The following is a 23467-nucleotide window of genomic DNA, read 5'->3' as shown; positions in this document are numbered from 1 at the left end:
GAAGCAGCATTCCAACAGTCAGCTTTTCAAGTAACTCTCGCTGGTCCTCCCTGAGGCGGCAAACCCTCTGCAAATGCTGGCTCCTTCGACCTTATCACTGCGACGTGGAACGAGAAATCGCGTCTGTTAGTTAAGGTCCGTTGGGCTACCTTGAGCTTCGAAAGGGCCTTCCACTCAGGCCTGATGTTAGAACATCCTGCCTCATCGGCCGATCGCAAAGTACTGGCCGTGTCCTGCGGACCTTCCACAGGCTGACACCTCCCGGCACAGGATGTCAACCGCCGTGTTAATCGGAAAGAGCACTGTCTTAACCAGGAAGACAAAGTATTGGGAAGCTTCAAGTTCATGCGGCAGCGACGAGTTTTTGAAACAATGTGTGCTCTACTCAAAAGCTCAGATTTTTCATTGAAAATGAATACTTCCAGTTGTTTACCTTGACCTGACAGGCCCCACTTTTTTTTTTAAATAAAAAGATGTCTGTCCGATCACCGAGTGGGAATACCCGAACTTTGTCTGTCAGCTGTTCTTTTACATCAAGCCACATCCGTGACCAAAGCAGCTGGTTCAGCTGGCACCTCAGTCCCGCGAGAGTCTGAATCAGGGCAGACCAGGTCCTTAGGAAGCAGCAGCAGAGGACGAGTCTGGTGTAGTCCCCACCCACCCGCCCCCCCATTTCACTGCTCTCAGTAGCGAGAGGGCAGCGCCAAGGGCTGGCGTTTAACAAGAGGAATACTTTTTATTGCCTCATCAAAGACAATCTGGAGTGACAGGGACTTTTGTGGCAGTGGGGATGACATCACCTGTGCTGATATCTTGGTGTCACCGCCCGGACCCACGCTCTGGGGCTGGCCCTCGCACCTGCCGTGGCTTTTGCCCTAATAGTGCCGATGTCAGCACGGTAAACTGGGCACGTGGCCGTCCCTGTGTGAACAGGGGGCTGGCGATGGCCGTGGGCCTCCCTGACCAGAGGGTTGCCCCGTCGCCCAGGACCGAGGACCACACTCCAGGGCCGCTGCCTCGAGACCCAGACTCGCACCTGACTCCTCGTCCACAGACTCAGATTACACTCTTAATTCTGTAGTAGATTCTTACCTCTGTTTTCCTGGGTTGCCTCTTTGTGCATTTCATCGTTTGAAAGTAAATTCAGACATAAATAGTCAAATCACTAACAAACACTTGAACATGATACACCACCTAGTCCTCACACCACATCTCTATGTCAGCTGTAATCTGTTCCGTTTTTACGCCGGGAGAAAAACGTCGCAGCTCCGCAAGGTTAGCCTGTCTGTCTCACGGCAAATAATCACGAGTCTGGAATTAAACCCAAGTCTGCCTGAGTAAACAGCGCATCTCTGTCCAAGGTGGCAGGTTGCCCAAGTCTGTCCAAACACATTGAAGATATTTTCACATATAAATACGAATACACACACTGGTTTTACCAATGGTGTGTTTTTTGGGGGGGAGTGGAAGACAGGTATGTTGATATAAGCAAATCCTGATGCTCAGGACTATTTTTAGGAACTTTCATAAAAACTCCCTTCCCGGACTTCTTCCAGGCCCCCTCCCCCCACATCTGGCCCATCACTGACTAAACGCACTGCGGTGTCTGTCCAGCTTCTTCCTCCCAATGAAATGCAAAGGGCCGTCTCAACCCTGGTTGACCAGTCACCCCACCAGCCTTGTGGGGTTCAGTGGGTAGAATCTGTGGCCCCCACTGTGCCCAGGAGGGAGCTGACCCTCCAAGGAAGACCCTCACTGACTTCTCCGCCATCCCCTCCCCATCTTATTTCACCTCAGCATCACACAGTGAAGACCTGGTGTCTCAGGTAGGAAAGGCAGAAGCGCACCTACTACACAGACGCTTCCCCTACAAGCCTCTCCTCCCTCTCAGGGCCAGACTGCTGGGTGAACGAGCTTCTGCACTGTGTCCCCAGGATGCCACCTCTCCACCTGCGATTATCTGGCTCCTTCACACACACACACACACACACACACACATGCACACTGTAAACCACAACTGCTTAGGTTAGGGGCACAGAGAGGTTGGTGGAGGAACAGTGGCTTCCCAGCCTGGTGGTCCCATTGCTCTGCCTCTTTGTACCCCGGCCCCCCATCCCCTGCAGCCCTGGCTCTACCAGCCCTGCTCTCCCCTGAGTCCCCTCCACAATCGCTGGTCCCCATCTCCCTTTCACCGCCTGTTCTTCTCCATCCACCCAGCCTGGGGTCAGGGACCTGGGTGCTTCTGCCAGGCCGCACCCTCCATTCTTCCCCCCGTGGCCCTCCAAGTGACGCGGGAACGTGGATGATCCTGATGGGCGCCTGTGGTTGGCTCTTCCCCTTCCTGCCACCTACACAGTGCTGCGCTCAGGGACCCCTCACCCCCACACTTCCAACTCAACAGATTTCAAACAGACCCCATTACATCCCGCCCCAAAATGCACCTGTGTTGTTTCCCGTGGCCAATGGCGCCGTCACCTGCCTTCTTGCCCCACCGGAAACCTGGGAGTCAGCCTAGCCGGCTCCTGGCCCCCCTTACCCACCACGGCCATCCAACAGGTGCTCCCCTCAGGGCGCCCTCAAGGTCGCTACAGCGCCCCCCAAGGGCACTGCCTCACTGCACACCCGAGTGTCTCCTCCCGGCTGGCTCTCTCTCTGCCTTTGTCCTCTGCAGCTGACAATAGACGTAGCTTTCTGGAACTCCTGTCTGATGACATTTAAAAACCTTAATGTCTGAGTTCTGGGGAGGGGTGGGGGCGGAGGGATCGAGCGTAAAGGAAAAAGGACTCATGGGCAACAGTGTGGTGATTGTGGGGGTGGGGCCGTGGAGTGGTATGTAAGGGGGATAAATGATAATGGAAACATAATAAAAATCAATTTTAAAAGGAAACCTTAGAATCTGTTCTTGTTTAAAGTACTCAACAGTTTCCCAACCACAGACCACGTTCGAGAAGGTTCTGGCTCTGCGGCCCGCGGAGCCTGGGGTTGCCTGGCTGGCTTCCTCCCGCTGCCTTCTCCCAGTCCCCAGGACGCAGCTCACTGGGACGAGTCCCTCGCTTTCCCTGGCTTCTGTCTGTGGAATGCCCTTTCCTCCCACCCTTATTTGCCTGGCCTCTCCCTCATCCTTCTGAGCACTGCACTCAAAACTCAGCATCCAGGGTGCCTTCGAAACACTGGCCGTGCCCCTCCCCACCTTCGCGTCTGCCTGGTGGGCAGACCCATTTGCCTCGGCTGTAACGCCCTGCTCCTTTCTGCCTCGTCTCCTCCACACCAGGCCTGGAGCTCCTCAGAGGCAGGCACTAACTATGTCTTACCCTGAAATCTCAGCACCCAGACAGACAAGGTACACAGCGGGCACTTAATGAATGCTAAAGAACACGCGACCGGCCTGCTCGGCCTGCTCTGGGTCATGTCTCCTAAGGGCTGGAGTCATCTCCCCAGATCTTCTGGGCTGACACCCAGAGGTCTCCTTTTCCAGTGTCATTGTCTCCTCTTGCAAAAAAATAGGTTTGCACGGTGATGTCAGCACCTCTTGCAGCAGCAAGAGTTCTGTGGCTTTTACATAAGGGTTTAGGGGAGCACTGATGTTTTACATAACGGTTTGAGGGAGCACCGGTGGTCTCCTATACCCACCTCCGGCCGAGTTCTCAAGGAGCGTCGAAGCTGCAGAAGCGTCACTTGGTGGTGGCCTGACCCGGGACAGAAAGGCCACAGGTTTTAACGTGACTTTGGCGAGGTGGGTTTTCATCTTATTTATTGTCGTTTCGCTGTGGTGATAGGAGGGGGCAAGTGTTTCTCATGCTGTTGATACTGACACTGTATCTTAATGAAGTATATGCCCTGAAAACTTAAAATCCGAGAGTCTGAAAGCCAGATTTGCTGAAAACTAGGTTTGCAGCCGTGAAAATGAGATCACTAAATCACTCCGTACTTTTTTCTTTGGTTTTCTAGTCCCAGGCCAGGTTGCTAATTAGGTGACTTCTTATCATAATTACCTAGTCAGCCTTAATGGCTTCACACCCTCTGCTTCCTCTCTCCCAGGCTCCGGAGGGCCCTTTTCGATCGTTAAACAGCTGCTGGGCCCCAGCCCGAGGAGGCTGGGCGCGCGGGCCGCAAGGTGGGCAGGCGGCCTGGGGACCGCGGGACCCGCAGGCACGGGTGAGCACCCTCTGCCTTCTGCCTCCGCCCTCGACCCCCTCCAGTTCGCTGATCTCCCACCCCTTCCCCAAAGCGACCCGAGTCCCCTTATTATGCTCCCGGGTCTCCCAGACGGGGTGACGGACTCATGTCCGTGTCGCCCTGGATTTTGCGACTTGGAGGGGGTCCCCATGGGCCTTCCTCCGCTTCCCCCGGTTCGTGGGAGGTAGGAACGCAATCGGCCCCAGAGACGCCGCTCGCGAGGGTCTGGGTTTGGGGAGCGCAGGGTGGCTGGGCGTGTGTGTGTGTGTGTGTCCGCGCGCGCGCACGTTGGCGCGCCGCGGGAGGGAGGGAGGGAAGGGGAGGGGCCCGGGGAGGCTGCGGGCAGAGGAGGGAGGGGCGGGCAGCGGCGGGTGGGGAGGGCTCCGGGCTTCAGCGGTGACACTCGGGAGCCAGCGCGCATTCCCCGCTCCGAGCCGCCAGAGAGCGGAGCGAGCTGAGCCCTGCGCCGCCGCCCGTGCGCCCTTTTCCCCGCGCCCGCCCGCTCGCTCGCCAGCCGCATCCTCCGCACCCTCTCCGCCCGAGGACCTCCCGCGGCCGCCGGCCCTCCGGCCCTGCTCCGGGCCCCGCGCCGCCCGCTCCACTTCGCGTAGCAACTTGGGCGGCCGCGCGCCGCAGCCTCGTCGCCTTTGAAGTTCGCAGCGCCGCCCGCAAAGTTGAGACGCCCCGGCAACTGCACTCTCCTGCCTGCTGCCGCCTCCGCCCGGTCCCCGCGGGTCCCGAACGCTGGGCTAAGCATCTGGCCGCCGCGGGACGTAGACGTTTGGCGCCAACACCGCGGGGACCAAGTTTCTTCTCCCCCAGGAGGAACTGGCATATTTTCTCCAGGTGAGTGGGGAGAGGAAAGCCACCCCCGGCGCTGGGCGCCTTCGCCCTCCCGGCACAAACGCGCGCGGGGGGCTGCCGCCCGCTGGGAGGGGTACGCGCGTCCCCTCACTCAGTCGCCGCAGGCGAGGGCTCCGGCCGCCCAGAGCTGCGGGCCCGAGGGGCGCAGGCGGGTCTCCGCAGCTGCCTCCTGGGGGGCGACGCGGGCGGGGTAGACGGGCGGGGTCCCGGGATCCGCTGAAGCCTGCGGGTGCCGGACAGAGCCCAGGCACTGGCTCGGCTCGCCCGCGGGAGGGCTGCGGCTCCCTGAGGCTCCGGCCCTCGGAGCGCCGTCTGCGGGCTGGCCGGGCCGGGCGAGGGCGGCAGGGTGGACGCGAGTTCTGGACGGCGCACCGGGCACTGGGACCTGCGGCGCCTCCACTCCGGCCTCTCTAGTCCTCCGCGCCGTGGGCGAGCGTCGAGAAAGTTCCAGGGATGAGCGGCTGGCTTGGGACGGGTCCCGCTTTGCCCGGAGAGCAGCGTAGCGGCGGGACGCAGCGATGGGAGTCGCGCCCCAGCTGGGACAGGGCTCGAGTCACGGTTCTCTCTGGTCGGCAAGCCTGCAGGACCGAGCGGCCCGGGCGCGCGTGAACCCCGACTAGCGGTTCGGGTGCCAGCTCTGCCCTCAGGCACATCCCGGCTCAGGGTGCGGTCTGCCTTCCTCTTGCGCCCTGGGCGCACCCTCCTTTCCGCGCCCGGAAAGCCGCAGCCCGGCTCCACGCTCTGGACTCCGCGGTCCCCGCGCCAGGCCGAGCTGACCTGCAGCTGGCTCACGGTCCTCCTCCTGGCCCCTTCTGGGTGCTGTCCATCTCCTGCTCTGGGTACCAGGAGCTCCCTGAAGCCGAGACCTTGAGGGGAAATGAGCCTGAACAAATGTCTCTGGGCTTGATTTTTTAAAAACTGAGTTCTTTGGATACACTTAGTTGGGTTGGTAAAATTTGTTTACTTATCTTTCCATCAGGATAAATCACAAAGAAGAATTTATTCATGTAGCTGCTGATCCGTCTAAACACCCTGCCCCCACCCCGTGTGTCCCCTCCTCCGCCTGGTTTCCGATTCCTTTCTCTTCCCAAGGGGGACTGTCCCACCTCCTCCTCGCGTCCCACCCCTCTCCTCCCACCGGCCCCGAGCGCCGGTGAGAACCCGGGCGTCGTCAATGGAAATCAATAGGACCCGCTCCCTTCTCCGCCCCCTGCGCTGGGGCCGGAGGCTCTGGGGCCGCGGATCGGAGAGCGCGGCCCTCCTCCCGAGGAGGGCTGTGAGGGCGTGAGGCGCTGAGTGTGTGATTGTCCCCAAAGACCCGAGGGACGGATGTCAGAGCAGAGAGGCGAGCAGAGCCCAGTGCGTTGAGGGAGATGAGCGTTATGATTCATTATTGTTCAGCACGGGGGGTAATAAGGCCCTAACCCTGGCCGACTGCGGCGATACTGGGTTTTGGCTTTATGCCCGTCTCTTATTACAGCGGTTTCAGAAAAGGGGAAACACCGAAAGGGTATTAATGGCTTACACTCATTCCGCATATGGGATAAATCAGATGTGGAAAAGGTGCTGTCATTTTATTAAAGTTTTAACCCATGAACTTTCAGAAGGTTACAGTGTTGTGAAATGTCCTCATTTGCCTCCATCTGGCTTCTTAAAGTTCGAAAAACTTGGCAACGTAATTAATTATGGTCCCAATTCCCATTTTCAATCTAAGCCCATATCCAGGATTATATTAAAATATCACACCACTCGTCCTTTAAAGGTGACTCGGATGAGTTGAGCTTCATGGGGATGGGTCAGCTGGGAATGGGAGGCTCACAAGTTGGAGGCATCGGCACTATTTCACATTCCTCTCAAAAGTCCTTTATTTCTTCCTTTAAAGAAAGACGTGGCAAGTGCTTGCTCTACACACTTCTTGACTTCAGGGGACGTCCGCAACCTGCGTCCCACACTGGGAACCCAGCAGTTTGCAGCTTTGTCTGCTGACTGTTTCCATCTTCACGTCAGGACGTTTTATTCCTTAAACCTGCACGCCGGCCTCGCAGGCTGCAGGCGGCCGAACACTCTGTTTGAATTAGCAACCATGGTAAAGAAGAAGCTGGAAGTCTGTTCCGGGCCCGAATGGCTGGGAGTGACGTTCGGTTTAGATTACGGCTTCATTTCAGCAGAGATGGGACGAGGCGCATAAAACATCTTTTAATCACTTGCAGATACAGCTTTTATCTCTTAAGATGTTACGAATACATAATTGAAAAATATCCGTCCCTGAAGGACGGCCGCCCCCACCGCCAGTTAGGGTGTCCTGTGTCTGGGGAACAGCCGTGCCGGAAAGACTCACTGACAGCAGCCAGAAAGATGCTGCCTCGACCTTGGCCACGGGCTGAGGACACGCTGCCTCTGGGGTGGCCGCCGTGGGTCAGCTTCCAGAAAACTGCATGGGGTGACTTTTTCAACTGGCTCTGTGAACCTGGCGTTTCAGATTCTCGGTTTCTCGCTCAGACTTACTGACCAGACTCTGAGTTTGGAGGGCAAAAAAACATGCTGTAAAACCAACAAGTTAGTTGAAAGGAAAGGGGGAGAGGTAGATATAAAGTGTATCTGTTGGTTGTCTTCCTGTGTTCTTTCCTGTAGTAGTTCTATTCAGCCAGAGTTCAGAATTTCTACTTTAGAACGGATTGTGTTTTTGTTGTCACGGTCGTGGAGACGGAGCTTCATTTCTCAGCTCGCCTGATGGTGGAGTCGGTATCGGACGGGGAATGATTATGCCTGAATAAGCAGACAGCACAGGATCGGTGCGCTGATGAAAATTGTGTCAAACCTTCCTCCTTCATTCTCCCAGCGATCAGGTGGTTGGGTCTGGGGGCTGGGAAGCACCCCCCCCACTTTTCTGCCCCCTGCCTGGCGGCCCGGCCCTGCTGCGGGGAGCTGGGCACCCAGGGCAGCGGCCCTCAGCCGGCCACCGGGCCACCTCTGTCCCAGAGGCGTCACCTGCAGAAAACCATTCGGATTAACCCTTTGACCTTGAAACAATATCGAGAAACCCTAAATATTTAGTTTGGAGTGATGATTCTGAAAAAGTGTAGTTTATCCCTTCCTGTTGGCTCACAATCATTTCGTAGAAGCAGCCGCTAAGCAAGTTATATTTGAACAGTAAATCCAAATCTTTGCTTTGAAACCGATTCCACAATTAAAGTCCTCCAAGATTTGCTCTGTTTAATACTAGCCTGTAAAGTGCCGCCTGAAGCTGGGCTGAATTCCGACTGTTTTCCCAGGATGATGTCACAAACGCAGGCTGACATGGGGAGGGGTCGGAGAAGCAGAGCCGCTAACACTTTGCTGCATTGCGCCGTGGTTATGTTGACTATACATTCGGTTTTACTCCTGGGGAAAGCACAGCGCTGCAGGGCGAACCTGTGTTCACCGGGCTGTGGGGGTGGGTCTGCGTGTCTCCTGCCACGGCTGAGCTGACCCCGCTTCTTTGCCGTTCTGTAGGCCGCCGGTGCCCAGAGAGGGCGTTTTCTTGGCTGCGTCCTCCCCAAACTTACTTCCTAACCCCCAAGACGCTGTCCCCACAACTCCACCCTTCTTGCTGGTGTTTTACTAACAACTGCAAACCAACAAATCCATGCATTCTAGTCCTTTGAAATAGTTTGAAAATATGAAATGTACCATATGAACTCACCCCAAATAACAGAAGTTTTGTTTGCATTGCATTTTACAAATCGAGAGTAAGGCGTCAGACCGGATGGGATAACAGAGAACTAGCGATACGTCTCTGCAGATTTCTCCCTTGGAGATGAAGAGACAGATTTGACCGGGGAACAGCTGGATCCCGGGTCCTGTTACGACGCCGGTTTGTTTTTAAAGAACTCACTGAGCTCGACTGGCTTTAGACCTCACTCTGAAGCCCGCAGACCTCCAGTTTGCCGGTGTGGAAACTTCCCCGGGGGACACGTCATCGTGCCCCCCATGATTTCCGGGTCCTTTGGGAACGCATTTATTTCAGTGAGTTGGTGAATAGTGTTTGGTTTTCATTTGTCAGTTTTTCCCTGCAGCCAATTTGAACGTGCACACTCTCAGTGCTTCATCTATTTCCCCGAAGTTTTTATTTTTAGTTTCACTTGTGAAAACTCTGACCCTTTCAAAACAAAAGCTGGCATGATGTGTACCCTTAACCTCCAAGATGTCTCTTTTAATTATTCTTTTCAAAGAATTAGCTGCCTTTTATGTAGTTATAAGGAAAAAACCCCAGTTTTTAGAAGCGATGGGCTTGCATAAAGTTTGGAAGGAACCGAGTAAAAACATGATTGGAAACCGAGCTATTCGAGCGGAGCTCCCAGCCCTGGCCTCCGTGGTGTGGTGTGGAACGCAGTCGCCAGTAACAGAAAGTGATGCTCCTGCGTCCGTCCGCTCGTGGGCACGGCTTCAGCCAGCATCACACACAGTGGCGGCTGAGCGGGAGAGGGCCACCGCGCGAGTTTCTGGCTGCTGGTGTTTTTCTCGTTCACATGCAGTCGGGGTCAGCAGCCTCTCCCTCCAGCTGTGTGCTCGGCCGGCTTCTGTCAGGCCTAAGGACAGGCACTGCATTCAAAAGGTGCCTTATCGCAACTAAAAACCCGTCCTAACTATATTCTGTTCTCCAAGACAACGTCCCAATAGACACAGATCCTGGAAAATATGAGACTGAAACTCATCAAATGAGTAGGAACAACTAACGTTGGAGAGATTTACAGAGGATGACACTTTCGAAATCACCGTGACTGTTGGCTGAGTTATACCACAGAGACTGCAAACAAGCGTGTGTGGGCAAAGGCAGCAGGTGCCACGTCTGGACAGCTGGCAGACAAATTGAGGGGCAGCCTCGTGGTCCCCACTTGAAAATATGATGTCAAAAGGGGCACGTCAGTGTCACAGGGCTTGGTTTCCTCGGGACTGCTTTCTCCCACTTAGTCACTGCGACGTCAGGGCCCCTGCCGTGCAGACGGTCACAGCTCACAGCGCGTTGAGGTGAGGTGTTAGCCACAGGGGTCTCTGTGGCCTGCCCTCCTGTGTTCGGGTCACGTGGCCTCCAAGCCCGTAACGTTAGGCATTTTATTTCTGTAATAAAATGTGTTTCTGATTAAGTTATCGGTCATATAAAAAAAAACACCTAACACTAAAAAAGACAGACACATACAAGCATTAATGTACTTAATGCATTGGTTGGTTACATTGTTTAAAATGCATTGAAAAACAAAAATAAAACCCTTTTTACCTGTAAGGACACTCTAGATTTTAATCAAAATACTATTCATGTGTTGTTAGCGCCCAAAGTGCGGTCATTTTGTTTTGAGTTACAGTGGTCTCTGAAGCACACTGATGTCGTCAGAAGCTTAGTGTCGTGGTGGGCCCAGGAGTTGCTGGACCCTGTCAACTGTGGTGGCAGAGACACCTGGCGGGCGCGTCTCTCTGGCCTCCCGAGCCAAGGACAGCTCCGTTGTCCCGGGCATTGTCCCGAGCCATCCTTCAGGGCAGGCTTCGGCGTGGTACGACGATGACGTATTCCTTCTTCGTGGGAGAACGAAGCTGCCTCCTCAGTGGGGGGGGGCAGCGTGTGGCCCTCCAGCAATGGTGGCAGGACTGCCCGAATTGGGGGACGAATGCACAGGCCCCGGGGGAGGTGGCTTGAGAGGGCCCGGGACACCGCTGTTCACTACTGTCACCTGAAGGTGTCTCCTGGCGCTGAGACATCACCTGCAAAAGATGATTTTTCAATTTCAAAGTTCACTTGTGTTTCACGGGCCCTAGAAACACGGAGACACCTGGGGACCAGGGCAGGCGGTGCCAGCTGATCTTTCACGAGGTGTTACTGGCTAGGCAGGGGTGTCGAACTCATTGTCACCGAACTCATTGAGGCCACATCAGCCTCAAGGTCGCCCTCAACGGGCCGAGTGGGATTTTAGGACTGTATACATGTAACTGCCCCTCAACAGTTTAGCAAGAGCGGTGCTGCCGCGGGGTAGAAACGAGGCAGAGGGCTGGTGTCTGGGCCGCTGCCCTCGCCTCCTCTGAACAGCCTGCCTCCAGCACACACCTGCTGGTCGTTCCTCCCATCACCGACTTTCGGTGCGTGCACTCGATTACAAGTTACACCTGGGGCGGCGCTCGGACAGCCCTGCTCTGAGCTGAACTCTGCCTTTGCCGTCTTGGAATCTTCATTTCTGAACTGAGGCCTTGCCCTGAGTCCCACAAATCATGGACGTAACCCCCAGTCTACCCTGGTGGGAATTTAAGACATAGTGTCTTTAAAAAAACATTTTTATTTATTTATTTTTAGAGAGGGGAAGGGAGGGAGAAAAAGAGGGAGAGAGATGTCAATGTGCCAGTGATACATTGATCAGTTGCCTCCAGCACATGCCCAGTTGGAGACCTGGCTCACAACCCAGGCATGTGCCCTGACTGGGAATTGAACCAGCGACTCTTTGCATCACAGGCTGACGTTCAATTCACTGAGCCACACCAGCCAGGGCAAGACACAGAGTCTTGATGTTGAGGGATTAGAAAGGACATTTGAGAGTATCTTTGCAAGGTTAGGTCCAATGAATATTTATCTTTAAAAACGTGTCTTTTAAGTGAAGTGAGAGAGAGAAGGTCGTCTTTTTCAGCAGTTGAGGTGGAGGGTTCATACTGCCTTCGAAATGATGCTGAACAGGTCGGCACCTGCTTCTGAGAGGGTCATTGTGGAAGAGCAGAAGCCTCTAAAGGGACTGTCCTCGTGCCCTGTGGTGGCACACAGACCTCTCGTTTGGACGAAGAGTGAGGGCCTCCAGAAGTCAACTTACGGTGACTTCTGTGCATGAAGGAGGAAGTGAGCTTGGTTAATGCTGCGTAATATCGGTTGACAATGGCGTCCTTACTCGGCATTTGGATGGACCCGGAACAGTAGAAGATGGCGCAGGGGGGCTTCTATTCCGTAACAGCAGCACCAGGTGGAAATGACGACGCTCTAATCACCTCTGACAAGAAGTCATCCCTGCCTGCAAATTAACCAGGAAAAGATCTGAGTATGCAGCTTCATCCCCTGTAATAAACTATGATTCCTATCCCAGTATAGGGTGCCTTCCGTTATTTGCACATGTTTCCCATATACATTCCGAAGTCGCCTTTCTGGGGGGTTTGGAGACACTGCGTTAGAGTCAGAGCTCTCGAAGGAAGGTGGAAGGAAGCCGACCGGGTCCACAGGTGCATCGCCCCCACCGTCTTACGTACTCGTATCAGCGTTTCGTAATGCCTCGGCTTCCCATACGTACCTGTTACAGTCCACTGTGCGCCAGAAATTTCACTGTCCTACGAGTTAAAAAATGTTATCCAGCCTTCTTCACGCCCTCATAAAAATATATATCGTATTACATTTTGAATACTTTATTTGAAATTTTATTGATTTTCAGTGGCGTTCTCAGGTCTTAGCCTACATTGGAGGTGTTTGTGTGCTCTGGAGCTCACAGGGTGAGTGAGAATGATTCTGCTTGTTAATTATAACTGTGTGTAACCCACCATCGTGTGGAAGGCATCCCGCGTCCTTCGTTTTCCTTACTCCCCCAGGAACCCAGCGAAGAGGATGTTCTACCCTTCCATTCCTGAGAAATGCCAGCCCTGGTTCAACAGACTCACCTCAGCTCACAGACTTTCAACATAAAGTGATTAACTCTCTGATTTCAAAAGTAAAATTGATGGAAATGTCTAACATTTTAAAATGGAGATGAATTGCTAAATGAACTTGCAAGGACACAATTTACTTGGTTTTTAAAAATAATTTAATGATTCAAAAATATCATCAATTGAGTCTAATTGCCCAAGACCTTAATTGCAGACCACTTACGTGCTAAGTGTTTGTTGGTCAACAGTTATCCTGTTAGAGGTGGTACGTGTGGTCGTGCCGAAACGGCGTGTCTTCGAGAGTAGAGATGCTCTGGTTCAAAACGGCGGGAAGGACCAGCAGCGGTGACTAGGAGAGCAACGCGCACACCTGCCGGCTAGGAAGTGGGAGGCTTGTCCAGCAGTGGACGCGGTGGAAAGTGAGAGGAGTGTCAGTCTCCGAGTGTCTGAAGGTTCCCGTGCGCCCTCCCCCCGTCCCCCAGCTGCTGTCACATACATTCCACCCCAGTCCCGAAGGGCACCCCCGCGGGGTCACTTCGCCTGGTCGAGCAGCAGCCGTTAGGACAGCTCCTGCAGGCAGGTAGAGACCTGTCTGTCTTTCCTCCGCCCTCGCTGCCTCAGTCCGACTGACCGGCTGCGCAAGTCTGGGCGTAAAGCACCCTGAGACTCGCCACTTGTCCAGTCAGATTTGTGTGTGTGTGTGCGTGTGTGTGTGTGTGTGAGACAGAGAAAGCCATTAACCTACTTTGGAGACAAGTGGTCTGGAGGAGGAAGTAATGAAACATATTTTCTTGGAAGAATGAAAGTTTGTTGGAGACACATAACCCACCATGACTTTGAGACATATTCCAAGTACGTATCATGGATTCAAAACTAAAAAACCAGTAAACCGATTTCACATCCCTTTTTAGATTAGTGGCGATGCATTGTGACTCAGCTCTGCACTTATTCCATTTCCATTAACGATGTGGCGTTTTCTGAGTTTCAAGAGGGAAGCTTTGTAGTAAGGTCAGTTCTAAGATCTTTAAAACAAGTGACATTTTATTTACCTCCGTGTTGGATGAAACTGTACATCTCAGTGGGCAAATGAGGGAGGTTGCAGACATGTATGATGTGATATTCCACTATCCTGAGAGTCGAAAGCCCTTTAAAACACCATGAGGGGTAAGTAAGTGTACACAGCGAGAGAGTATATAGACACACACCACTGTTAGCACTTCAGCCACCAAGTGCAGCCCGTTACTGGAAAAGTCTTGACATGTCAAGTTTATTCCTGCCTACAAGGCGACGACAGCAGAGAGACGGTTTGGAAGCCCCTTCTCTCCGCAGGCTCTGCCCGGGGCGGTGACCGCCGGCCACCGAGACGAGGCTCTCCCAGGTTCAGCCTTCCCGAAACGCTTCCCCTAAATAGTTTTTCAAAAGAAAACCACACCTCACTGTCTATCTTACTTTTGCGGGGAAAGGGAGGAAATAACTGTGACCTTGAACTCCCATGTGGGTCTGCTTTCGTGGTTTGTCACCTACTTGTCATAGGTTTACAGGCTCATGTACGTCACCGTTGCTTTCTACCGGCTCTTCATTAAAAGTGGCCGCGGGGTCTCAGTATCATCTGTGCTGTGACCGTCCTGTTCTTTAATCACCTTTTAATCCAGAAATAACAATGCCGATCGTCCCAAGAACCGGGCCTAATCCTCAGCTCTCTCATCCCAACTCGAGCATCTCAACTCTGCAGCCGGACCTGGAGCGCAGAAGGCCTGTGCTCACTCACTGTGGAGCGGGATTAAACCCAGTTCTGTGGCCCACACCAAATCGACGTCCTCGGATGCCGCCTTTCAAGGCTGATGAAAGGGCGTTGGGAGTGTTCTGCCGTCCGGTGGCCATTTTTAAAAGCCCACCATGTTGCCTTTTTCCCTGTGTTTCCAGTCCGTCTCTCACTGAACAGTGACCTAAGGATTCCTGCTTGAAGTACAAACGCCCGTGAGGGCCCTGCGAGAACCTCTTCAACTCAAGTCTTCTTCCCCTAAGTCCAGTGGTCAGACTCTGTTTCACTTTGGCAGCCTTTTAACTGTCCCAGGGCTTGAACGTATGTGCATGTATGAATGTATGTATGTCCACACTCACACAAATGGCATGGAAGTGGAGGACAGAAGAGAGTAAAGAACAAGCCAAGTTGAATTCAAGTGTTTGCAAGAAGCTCCCGGCCTGAGCTGGCAGGAGCCCAGGGCCTGGGAAGAGAGCTCTGAACAGAAGTGAGGAGGGAGGTCAGACCGAGGGAGCAAAGGGACACAGGCACGTGAGCTGAACTTTCAAAGTTCTCTAAACTTCCAGATTGTCGGGAATCAGCATCCTTGGAGAGTATCATTTCTTCTCTCAAAAGGCGTGGCTCTTCTTTAGTTTGAAGTTTGTTCTTGGCCTTGGGTTTTATAAGAGAGATGGTAGAAGAAGTACCTATACAAAAACTGTTACTCTAACTTCTTTTTTCAAGAGCAAGACAACTCTGTACTCCGATACCGCCCCCCCTTTTCTTTTCTCTGGAAGCAGGAACCGTTTTAGAGTTTAACTATTTCGGGTTTAATCAACTACTTACGACCCCTGGTGTGTCTGCCGCACTCACCCGTCTTTAGAGGGTCCTACCTTGGTTATTACGGTTATTTTTAAATCGCGGTTTTGATTTTGTCCTGTGGTTGGCGCTGGAGGCCACCTCGGGTACACAGAGCAGACAGGCTGTGGGGCTGTCTTGCGAAGTAAGGGACCGCGGGGAGGGGAAGCTTCGGGACCAGCAGATATTGGAGCATTATGAGATTGGGTCCGCCCACGGACTGAAACTCCACTTCCTCAGTCTGTGATTACCCTATAGTGGGAATAAATGATGGCTTCTTGGTAGGACCTCACTTTTTGGCATTGTGTTTGCAAACTCCATGAGGCACGTAAACAAATGAGAAACTGGTGTACCTTGGAGTCTTGTCATAGTCTCCAAATGGCCCACGGCTCTTATTACTGGGCTTTAAGATAATCAACATGTCTCCCAGGAAATACACCTGCGTGTCTTTCTTTTTTATGTAAAGAAGGTAAAGAGAAAGCTATGAAATAATGTGGGTATAGTAACAGTTCTCAAAGGACTAGTCATTCATGCTTCTCCCCAAATTGGTGTTTAAAGTGTTAAACTTGGGTGAGGAATGGAGATTAGAAGTCAGGAAGTTTGAACAGCGGAAGTCCTGGAGGTGAAAATCTCGGCGCTGCCGTAGCTGACGGGAGGTCACAGGCCTGGAGGACACGGAGCTCCGCCACGTGTGGCCCACGAGCAGCGCGTTCCTGCTCCTGGGATCGTGCTGGGCAGGAGGCAGCTCAGGCCCCAGCCCCCTGGGGCAGAGTCTGTGTCCCGGTGGGAAAACCGGCCATCCGAGTGCACACCCAGGCGAGAGAGTGGCCATCTGCACCGTGCCTGTGCTCCGTCAAGTGCATCCCAACCGAACCAGGTTTCCCACGTTTTCAGAGGAAAGAGGCCCTGTGTCGTTCTTACCAGGGCGATTGTGGGCTCCTCAGGACACATGAGGTGCCCTTACACCAGCACCCGGGCCACCCAGCACGCCCCCGTCTGTGGCAGCCACGCCGACCTACAGCCGTGATAGCCGACTTTTAGGTGTCACATCACAGGTTATTATAGAAGTTTACACCTCTAAAATGGTCATTTCCCATTTAGCTCGTGTTACCTCTTGTGAAACAAATTCATGAATTAGCCCCTAGAGTCAAATTTATTATTTTCATTGATCCGTTATACACCGCAGCCTGTTCATGAGCCTGGTGTTGGGCTATGTGACCCCCAGTATAACTTGCAGGTAAAGAGGGTTTCCTTCCTGGCCCGGGGGTCTCAGGAGTACAGACAGACTGTTTATAGGGTCCATACGAGATGCGTGAGCCTAGACCAGATTTTCAGTGGTCGGATGTGGAGGAGGAGGAAGGAGAGGCATTTGCCGCCCAGACAGGTGGCGTCCTTGACCGTTCTCATTGTCCCAGTCCCTCCATCTCCCCCTGCCCCACGCGCTGTCCTTTGACGGAACCTGTGTTCCTGTGACCGAGGCGCATCTGCGAGGCCGCTCTTTCCCTCCCGTCCCGCCTCCAGCTCACCTGCTCGAACCCCATTCTGGTGACTGGTCTGCGAGGCACACCCCACCCTCCGTCCCTCTCCCTCTCCTGCAGGAAGCCGGTGCACCACCTGCCTACCGCGGGCACCCCAGCAGCCCTCGCCTGCTCCTCTCTCTGTTCGGAGATGGCAGTGTTTCCCCCTTCACCTCACACGTCTCCTAAAACCCACTTTCTACACAGCAGACTGTGTCATGCCTAGAAGATGTGGGTCAGATCCCAGGCCGCCCGCTCAGAATGGAAGCCGAACTCCTGTAGACGGTTCACAGCGTTCTGGGGGCTCTGCCCTTGGCCCTCTGATGCACCCTTGACCCACCGGGTTCGCACTGACACCCTTCCCTTTCAGCAGTGCCCCGGGCCTGGGGCCACCCGAGGGCCTGGGGCCACCCGAGGGCCTGGGGTCACCCGAGGGCCTTGGCACGAGCCGTTTCTCTGCAGGAACACTCTTTCCTGACGTTTGTTCCTTTGGCTTCCTCTTGTCCGCATCTCAGGGTCGATATTGTTTCACCCAAGGAAGCTTCTCAAAACATTTCATCCACAGCGGCCCCTGCCACGCTGTCACGAAGGCCTGTGTTAATCTCCACGTAGCAATGAATACCATGAGTGGAATTTTCTTCTGTGTCTTCCGACCATCAACACTGCAGGAAGAGAGCACCTCTAGTGTTCCCGGCACGTTGCTCGGCGTCCGGCACATGGCAGGCGCTGGGTCCGCGCTGGTTTAACTCTTACCGATGCAGGCCTGCCTCCGCCCTGGCTCCCTGCCTCCATCTCCCTTCGCCAATCCAGCTCTTCCTTCTCCCCCTTTGTCTCGGAGTCCTGCTCTGCCTTCGCCGGTGCTTGGTGATGCTTCTGCTCACCTCTGTTAGGCACTTAGTATCCTAGCTGCCCTTTGCCTCTTGGTTGCTCTGTCTTGCACTTCGGGGTCCTTTCATGCATCGTTACTGTCCACTCAACTCCACTGTAGACAGCACGGGCCCATGTTCCATATCTCTGTACTTCCGGCGCCTTTATATTGTGGCACACACCGAAGGGGCCCAGCCTTTGTTGACCTCGACCATTCACGTCTCGCCATCTGGGCCGACCGTGCTGTTGCTAGAGACTCTTGGCAGGCTTGGTGTGCCTTCCGAGCTCAACGTCGGCAGAGGGTGGGGCAGGCAGTTTGCTAGCTGCTTTGGGGGCGGTGCACAGCAAGTCATGCTCATTTTCCTGCAGATCAACAGGAAATAAGGCTTAGTTGCCGAAGTAAAGTGAGAAAAGCAACCAAGCCTGTTGCCCTTCCCCGCAGAACTTCCCTGTCTCTGGAGCTCACGGGCTCCCCGAAGATGGTGGGAGCCCTCCCCAGTGCCTCGGTTGCGCGTACAGAGGAAATTTTGTTGGGAGGAAGATAGTCAGCATTTTGTCCCGGTTTTAGGTTGCAATATAAATTACTTTTGAATTTATTGTATCTTTTCATCACATTTTAGATCTACTCCTTCCTTCCTGGACCAAAGCTATTGCTGTAATTTAGTTTGGCCCTGTCTATTGTTCATTATGCTTTTTATTGGCATTAACGATGGTGGGAGTGCACAGGACTTGCTGAAATCCGATCCCCTTTCAAACCGTGGTTATTGGGCGTGCCCTGGCCCCAGCCCGCCCGGCTGTGAGCCACACACCTTGAGACCAGTGGGGTGGGACTGGGGGGGTGACCTAATGGAAACTGTGTTGGGGTCTCTGGCGGGTTTCCATTTCACACCACTTTCTCATACTAACTTAATTTCCCTCCTGCATGAGAGTGGGCTGTCGTGCAGAGAAGTGGTAGAGAAGGTTGGAACTACTACAGCCGAAACGCAGGTGAAGGTCCCAGATCCGCAGACAATTGACGTGACGAACCCCACAAACCTCAACCATCATGCTGGCTGTCAGGGCGGCGGCAGGACAGAGCTTTGGCCCGCGGGCGCTGGACCTGATGCTGTTCTGCGTCCTGGGCCGTGGGCGTGGGCTTGGGGCAGCCACACTCTGCGGTGAGGGTGGGCCCGGGTGGGGGGCCTCTCCTGAAGGGCTTCTCTCAGAACCCTCTTCTGCCACCTGCTTCATTTACCCTCTTTAATATGGAAATGGACCAAACCACAATATGCTCCATTTCCCCAAATTTTCAACCTCAGCAGAGGAGGTTTCTGTATTTATAAGAGCGACCAACTAATTTCAGTTAACATTTTCATTGTTTGCAATAAACAACAAAACACAGCAGCTTCTGGCAATTTGGCTCCCCCGCCGCCTCCCATGGCTAATTTTCTGCCAGAGGGACTCTGGGTGTGTGTGACCAGGCGTTTCAGGATAGAAGTGCCCAGTCAGCCCGGGGCTCGCAGCGCAGGGTGCGGCAGACCCGGGGGTGGGGGCTCCCCACCAAAGCTACACTTTTTCCTCTACAGTTAGGTCAGATGCTCCAGATTTATTATCAGATGTGGTATGGCTGATTCAAACAGAAACAAATGCCCCTGAGTTTAAAAATAGAGTTAAAAGACTAAATATTTGCACTTAAAAAGGAAAAGAAAATAACAGAAATCTCTGTGGCAGCCTGGCCCTTGAAAGGATCCTCACTAAATTATAGTCATGAGGCTTCCACAGTCTGTAATTAAACACTAGACTTCATTTATCCCAGATGCCTTCCCCTCCAGTTCACTTGGAATCCCTCTTTTGGGTCACTGTGAATTTGTTTCATGTCTGTGGCCTACATAGGGTTGGGGACATTGGACAGGTTTTAAGTGAATCTTAATGACACTCTGTTTTTTCTTTTTAATTGTGTACTTTGTGTGGCATTTTATACCGACGATGCTGGTCTTGTTACATCTTACAAACATGCAGTGTCTCTGAGAGCGTGATGGCACTTTTTACAGATGGGGTCCCGTGTGTCTTCAAGGTCGTTGAGGGCCTTGGTGGCTGGTGTAGAGGGAGGGAGGGAGGGAGGGCCAGCTTTGATCACGTGGTGCTCAGGGGGCGGGCTGTTGGGTGCCCATCTGATCTGAGGGCTTCACAGGCTGACAAAGGTCACGGGCCCTTAATTTAGGAGACACTGTCTAGCCAAAGAGCCTTGGGCAGTGACGTGAAAACCCAAAAGAATTTTTTATCCACCAGATTTGCCAATTTCTTACATTAGTGAGATAATATAACTAAATAGCTGTCCATATATGAGGTCTGTCCAGAAAAAGTCCAGCCATTGTTAATATGATGAGAATGCTTTCTTTGGGTGACATTGATGTCACCTGGAAGCCAAGGAGAGTGGACTGGAATGCGCATGGGTGAACAATGATGACGTCACCGCACTAGTCAGTTGGGGTGGTAGATGCCCTTGAGTGAGCATGTGCACTGTGTGGCTGTCACATTCAAAATGACCGAGTAAGTAGAGCAACGAATCTGCATCCAATTTTGCATTAAACTTGAACATTCCTCCATGAAAACTATTCAGATGATTCAGAAGGTGACAGCTGTGGGCAACTGGTGATTGGCGGCTTCATCACAACAACATGCCTGTTCATGCGTTATGTCTCATGCAGAGTTTTTTGTAAAACATCAAATCACCCACGTGGTTCAGCCCAGATTTTGCACCTGTGACTTCTGGCTTTTCCCCAAACCAAAATCACCTTTGAAGGGGAAGAGATTTCAGACCATTGGTGAGGTTCAGGAAAACACAATGGGGCAGCCGATGGCGATTCGGATTTTGCAGAGTGTTTTGAACAATGGAAGAGATGCTGGGAGAACTGTGTGAGGTCCCACGGTGCCTACTTTGAAGGGACTGAGGTGTCCTTGTCCTGTGTGTAATGTTTCTTGTATCTAGTATCTTCAATAAATGCCTCTATTTGTCATAGCGCATGGCCAGACACTTTCTGGACGGACGGTGTGTGCGTGTGTGTGTGTGTGCACACGTGTGCATGCGTGTGCCGCAGCGGTGCCGCTGCTGTGGAAACCTGGGGCAGGTTCTATTCGTCTTCAGGTGTCTTGTGTTTTCTGAGGCCTAGACCTCACCCTGGGGGTTGGTTGATGCGCTGGTGGATTGCTCCAGCCTCCTTTAATTTTTCCCTTGCCCACCAGCCGGCCGGGTTACGGTTCTCAAACACCTTCTCAGGTTTGTGGAGAGAGGACCTCCCTGCCCAGTTGGACTAGTTTCGCTGCACCGTGGGCTACGTAGACTAAAAAGCTCAAGGGATTGCTGCCGGTCGGAGGGGGAGTTGCACGTTTCCGCTGCCCACCGCCCCGCTCCCGCAGCAGTAAAACTGCCTGGTCTGTCCATGGCCAGCCCTCTGCGGCCCATGGGTGTCCACTCTCCCCGCGGGGCAGGGGCAGTGGGCCCAGCAGAGACGGTGCAGACTGAGCGGGAGAAGCAGCCCTGTCCTCAGTCCGAAAGATCCCCAACAACACCGTCCACGCCCCGCTCGCCCCAGAGGGGGCAGTGCACGTAAAGATAAACATTTGTACCTGAAGGGGTCCCCTGGTGGGGCCGCTGCTCACTTACCTTTTCTCTCACACCAGCTAGTGGGACCTAGAGAACGTTTCTAAATACACTGACCTTCAATGTGTGTGTGTATCACATGAACTAATTACACTTAAAGTTACTTACTTTTCAATGTTTAAAACTGTCTCTCCCTCTGGTCAATCTTTGGACAATTATATTTCAAAAGCCACTTTATTCTGGGACACCTTGGCATTCCAGCAGACGCAACCAACCAGCGTCACCGTTGCCGACTTGATGGACCGTCTGGATTCCAGGTTGAAGGGTGTCTGTCTGCCTCTGCTCACCTCTGTCTCAGCAGCCTCTGCAGGTGTGCGTCTCAGGTGACGGCCCCTGAGGGCCGGAGCAAGGTCAGGGCTGTAGGCTGGCACCTGCCGACTTGACTCGTCAGAACTTCCCAAGTCAGTGTCCTCGGCAGTAGGGTAACAACGCCTTGATTTTCCCTTTTCTGGGCAGGGACTCATTGAGTGGCACGTCACCTGATCTCCCCAGCAGAGTAAAACATTTGGAATCAGCCCAGCAACTCTCTCCGTCTGTGGGGGCTGGACCCTTGGTCGTAGGGAGAGAACAAGGTTTCTTCCTGTGCAGACCTGTTTACTAGGTGGCCCCCCCAGAGGCCAAGGACAAAGAAAGAACACTGAGAGAGGAATTCTGAGATGTGCCATTTAACTTAAACTTTAGACAAGCTCTGGACACCTACAAGCCACGAGAAGAAATGAGAGGAACATTATACCATCAGAGGGCACTTTTGTAATCTTAGAACAAAAGTCTGTTCTGATGGACGGGCTTACCCCAGGCTTATTCTTAAGAATGTATTTTCAGTTAATCATTTAAAGTGACTAAGCCTTTAAGCTGAATGAGAGAAAATATTTTATTGGTCAGGAAAAAAATTTATACAATCTTAAAACCCTCCTTTAAAAATACCTAAGTAAAGCTTTAAATTTGAATCATTGGATATAAATTCTAAAAATATGCACAATAGTTTTAGATTAGTTACATCCTGTGCTTCTTTCAAATACATTTTGTCAAAAATTTTTGCCTGTAAAGTGATCAAGTCAAAAGAATGATTGACTTTCTCTTATAGCTGACAACAAATGAATGTTATTAGATAACATGTGGAAACTATAATCCTACAGGTTATGAACCTTCGTATCTGGGATTTTACTGATTTTCCCTGGAGTTTTATTGAAAAGTGATTGACATACATCACTGTCTAAATTTAGGGCATCACAGCGTGTTGGTCCGACTGACGTCTATTGCGATGTCGCAAGTATTGCCACCCTGTAAGTATGTTGTATATGGAGACGGCTTCCGCAGCCCGCTCAGCACCCGTCTTTTCCTACAGATACAACGAAGAGGAAACAGCGAGGAAAAGACGCAAGGGATCACACTCGTTTTAAAGCACCGTTCTCGGGAAGGCATCCGTGGTGCCCATACTTGTTGTGACGGTGAAAATGGTTAACGTTGACTCAGAAACAAAACGTGTGGACTGAGAGAATTTTAGCTGGGGACCTCTGGTATATTATGTAAAGAAGGCAGGAGATAAAGTTGAGCCTGGCCCCTGTGGGTGGTAATGTAAATGAAAATGCCTACCTGAGCCAGCACAGTTGATAAACTAGTAAAGGATTTGATAAGTAAATGCTCAGTGTCAAGAGCTGCGAGGATCTGAGAGGTAACCCCACTTGCTGGCTAACAGGTTTGTGTGCCTCATTTTTTTTTTGGACGCTGGATGGCCTAAGACTCCTGGGTCCGAGATAAAGGACTTCCTTACTCGGGGCAACAGCAGAATCCACAGTGTCCGCACCTTCTGCCCTCTGACCCCTGGTTCCCACGGGTGGTGCAAAGAAGGCCCCTGTGGTGGGGTCCCTTAGGAGAGGGTCCCTGAGCCCAGGAGCTCAGGCCTTGGATGACAGGCAGGGGTCATGGCCGCAGAGGCTTTGTCTTCCTGGACTGTTCACTGTGAGCAGGGGCAGTCTGTCTGTCCTTCTGCCCCCAGCAGGGCGAGCCCTGGGGAGCTGTCCCAGCCCCTGCTCTGCCCGGTCCTGTGGGAAGCTGAGTCCTCGCTGAACACTGAACTGCTACGTAGCTCACGAGGGGGACTTGCAATGCTCATTCCTACCATACTTGTGAAGTCACTCCTGAAAACTGGCGAGCAGCCCTCACACCGTA

General features: G+C 52.9%; 1 protein-coding gene across 1 annotated transcript in view; it reads left to right on the top strand.

The window, feature by feature from the left end:
- Nucleotides 1-4609: 4609 nt before the first annotated feature.
- NDNF (neuron derived neurotrophic factor) overlaps nt 4610-23467 on the top strand; it is a 33751-nt gene continuing 14893 nt past the window's right edge. The window contains exon 1 of the mRNA XM_053658515.1: nt 4610-5022. The gene's annotated coding sequence lies outside the window, so the exon portion shown is untranslated. The remainder of the gene's footprint in view (nt 5023-23467) is intronic.

The sequence above is a fragment of the Artibeus jamaicensis genome, unplaced genomic scaffold (assembly GCF_021234435.1).
Source record: "Artibeus jamaicensis isolate MK-2021 breed Jamaican fruit bat unplaced genomic scaffold, CSHL_Jam_final scaffold_537, whole genome shotgun sequence".
In the NCBI taxonomy this organism is placed as follows: domain Eukaryota; kingdom Metazoa; phylum Chordata; class Mammalia; order Chiroptera; family Phyllostomidae; genus Artibeus; species Artibeus jamaicensis.
Note: the sequence above shows the minus strand (reverse complement) of the source record. Positions and strands in the feature narration are given on the sequence as shown.